General features: G+C 39.5%; 1 non-coding gene across 1 annotated transcript; it reads right to left on the bottom strand.

Moving 5' to 3' along the window:
• Positions 1-983: 983 nt before the first annotated feature.
• LOC114490386 lies at positions 984-1,167 on the bottom strand. Its single transcript, XR_003683946.1, has one exon.
• Between the last annotated feature and the right edge of the window lie 2,778 nt (positions 1,168-3,945).

Here is a 3,945-nt window from a genome sequence, read left to right as displayed (position 1 = left end):
TGGTCCCTTTCAGATGTTCTTCCTCTGTGAGCCCGTCAAGTCCTGCGTTTGAGTCTTCACTACTGAGCCTGTCACACTCTGCCGAAGCTGGGGACTGCTGGGGCACAGCGCCAGGTCTGACTGACTTTTGTGTCCCTACCCCACCACACCAGTCAACAGTGTCCCGAGGAAAGAGGGGTGAGCAAGAAATGGAAGCTTGAAAAGTTTAACTTTAGAATTTAGTCTCCAAACTCACTTTTGGGAGAAGATGCAGAAAATGTAACCATTTATTCCTCATCCTTAAGCTTCCCATGACTGAAGGAGGCAGTCTTTTGTGAAACTGATTCTCACTCATGAAACCTATATCCTTGGCAGTAAATTTCCCAGGAAAATTAGCCTCTTATTCATTGTAAGGATACTATGGGGGGTGTCTGTGTGGGGGAGGGGTGTATAGGCAGAGTGCAAGCCTCAAATTTAAGGAATTAAGGCTGGAAAGGAAGCCAGTACCATTCTTTAACTTTATCTTCAGATTACAAGTTTTGTTTTCATTTTGTGACCCTTACTATACAGATGCAATGAATGAGGAAAGGGCTTTCCATGTCATTCTTCTTACAGGTGTTCTGCCCATGGTTATAGTTAAATAATGAATACCTCTCACATATCAAAGAATGTACAATGAGATTGATGAAATTGCAGTTAAAAAAAACTACTTTGGCTATAATAGCAGCATAATTGTTTATTTTCCCCTTTTTAATGTAAGACAAGGCTTATTAGAACTATTTTAGCCCTGGCTGGTGTAGCTCAGTGGATTGAGCTCGGGCTGCGAACCAAAGTGTCGCAGGTTTGATTCCCAGTCAGGGTACATGCCTGGGTTGCTGTCCATGATCCCCAGCAACCGCACATTGATGTTTCTCTCCCTCTCTCTTTCTCCCTCCCTTCCCTCTCTAAAAATAAAAAAAAAATCTTAAAAAAAGAGAATTATTTTAGCATCAGTTTTCTTTTTCTCTTGTTTGCAGTATCATACATGATCATCAAACTGCTGCTATAATGTTCACACCTGTAACTGCGAATTCAAAACCCAGGCAACACTCTCTTGGGGATTTACTGTGGGTCAGGTTGGGCTGCCTGGTTTGGGCCGCACTCACCGCTGAGTAGGTTCAGCAACACAGGAGCCTTTCCCCAGACTGTAGCACCAATTTTCTTAATTTTGCTTATATGCATTAGGGTACTGGTAGATGATAATTCAGCCATGGATTAGACCTGATCTGGCCTATTTTAATGTGAAAGAGATTTTGGTATCTACTAAACCCTGCATAGTTAAGGAAAAATATAAGCAGAAACAACTTTGATTTCTTGCTATATTTAGCAAAATTAATTTAATTTTATTTTTTTATACTCACCCAATGGCTTTTTTTTTCATGTTTTTAAAGGGAAAGTGCGTAGGTTGGGGAGAGACAGACAGACAGACATCAACTGGTTGCCTTCTTATACATATCCCACCCAGGGATCAAACCTGCAACCTGGGTATGTGCCCTAAGAGGGAATCTAACCTCCAGCCTTTTGGTCTAAGGGATGATGCTCCAACCAAATGAGCCACACCAGTCAGGGCTAGCAAAATTAATTTTAAATGGAACTTTTTGTTTTCTTGCTCCACCTATAACTGGGAAGGCACAGCATTATGGGAATAATTTTGTATGGTGCTATACTAGCAAAGACACATTGTTAAAAGTATATATACATAAAATAGGTATAATCATGTAAGATACAGTGTAGGTCTTAGAAATGATTGAAATTTCATAGAAATGAATCAAAACATCCACATAAGATTTAATATGTATAATACAAAAGAAAAATACTAGGCACATATTCTAAAAGAATAAAACAGATTCTTTGAAGAATTACAAAATTCATATCACTGTCAAGGATGGTAGTAATACCTATTTAACTAAATGCCATTTTCAAAGGTCAGATTCTGCTTAGATTGCCCCATCTCCATCCCTGGGAGTGGATTATATATAGCTTAATGGCTAAGAGCACAGACTCTAGAGTCAGGTTGCCTCCTTTGCCACTTGTGAGTTGAGTAGCCCTGGTGAGTCAGTTACATTCTCGGACTCCCATTTCCTCATAAGGATGACTATGGCACCACGTGGTATTTGTGAGGACAAAGTGAGTGAATACATGTGAAGTGTCCAGAACACTGCCTGGCACGTGGCAGTCAGTGTTAGCTGTTACTACTCCCAGAGACTTTTTCTTCTGAGGGCCTTCAACTACAGCAAGGGCTTCCAGGCTTTTAAAAAGGGTGAAATTAAAAAAAAAATACAATAAAAAATGTTTTGCCTTAAAAAGTAGCAAGTAAAAATTAATAAATAAAAAGGGTGAACTATTTGTGTTCCTTAGCATTATCTTTGATCTGCAATAATATATGTACAATATCAAAGATAAGTCAAATGATGAACAGTTATTAATATAAAAGTATAATAAAAACTACTAATAACGCTTGGGAGAAAAAACAGCGGTGAGAGGAAGTAGCCGATCCTCATAAATCCGACTTGGGCAAGTTGTCTTGGGTGAATAGGTATAAAATGTTAGAGGAGTTCATGAGTAGAAATCCAGATTTGAATGTAGGCGTCAAAAATGTGCTGTGGGACACAACTACAGCTTCGTGGTGCTTCACAGAAATAACGTTTCAGTTGCGTGCAGAAGGGATCACAAATGGAATCAAGTGAGTCAGCAAATCCTGTCAAAGGTAATGAATGCATTTACTGAGTGCTCTTCCAACTAAAGTGTTGTAATATCTCTATAAATACAGATATTCAAAGCTTATAATCAACTAGGTGTTATATTAAGATATTTATTGAGATCTTTAAAATCTTAAGTATACAAAAAAATGAAAGAGCTAAAATCATTAAAAATTAGAGATTTAGCCCACATTTCAGAAATATAAAAAAGGTTTCAGTTGATATAAAATATTGTCTCACTCTTTCTTTCCAAACCAAAGTTGGCATAGCTTTATGAAGATCCTCTTCCCCTGGGTGTGAAAGCACAAGTTTTATAGTATGCAGAGGACCATCCCAAACCAGAGTTCATTACTATCTGGGGGTATAGAGGGGAACTCCGACTCATTTCTCCTAATCTATGTAAATTTAACCCACGTCAACTGATTATCTCTTTGAGCCTCAGTTTTCTGAAGTATTTACAACTTAAGGTCCCCTAATCCTAGTCCAGTGCTCTTTCCCCTCTGTCACACATGTTCTAAGGAAGAGCTTTCTTCTGAAACCTTAAAAGGGAAAACTCAGATTCCTCAGAACTTAAGCAACTTTGGAATGGAAAGTTCAGCAATTTCATTTGAGGTAGTTCACAGAATGTACTTCTGCTAGGCTAATCACGCCCCTACGAAGGGAGGACTTTTGGCGTACGGCTTCATCTTGTGCATTGGGAATGCAGCCTTCAGTCATTGCATAACCACGCACGCGCCGGGTTCCCCAGGCAGTGATACTGCAGCTAAAGTGGAATCTCGGGGAGGTGAGGGGTAGGTACATTCAAAGGCTATGGTTTCACATAATGTGTACATTTTTCCTATAAAAGATGATGGCATCACAAATCCAAAGGACACCTATAGCTTTACCTTTGCATATCCTTTATAATTAAAATGTGACTTTTTTAGCAGAGCCAAAAGTAGCAATTTAGAATGTTGCTGTAACAACTCATAAGGGAAAAGGGGCCATGTTGGGGTGGCTCGGTTGGTTCCAGCCTCTTCCATGCACGAGAGGGCTGCGGGTTCGATTCCAATTCTGTCCAGGGCACATATCAGGACTTCTGTTTTGATTCCCCACCCCACCTCCGGCTCAGGGCCCATATGGGAGACAACCAACCGAATCATGCTTCTTTCTCTCTCTGAAAATTAATAAATATATCCTGGGGTGAGGATTACTTTTTTTAAAAAGTGAAAAGTGGATACTTAGAATT

The sequence above is a fragment of the Phyllostomus discolor genome, chromosome 1 (assembly GCF_004126475.2).
Source record: "Phyllostomus discolor isolate MPI-MPIP mPhyDis1 chromosome 1, mPhyDis1.pri.v3, whole genome shotgun sequence".
Lineage (NCBI taxonomy): Eukaryota > Metazoa > Chordata > Mammalia > Chiroptera > Phyllostomidae > Phyllostomus > Phyllostomus discolor.
Note: the sequence above shows the minus strand (reverse complement) of the source record. Positions and strands in the feature narration are given on the sequence as shown.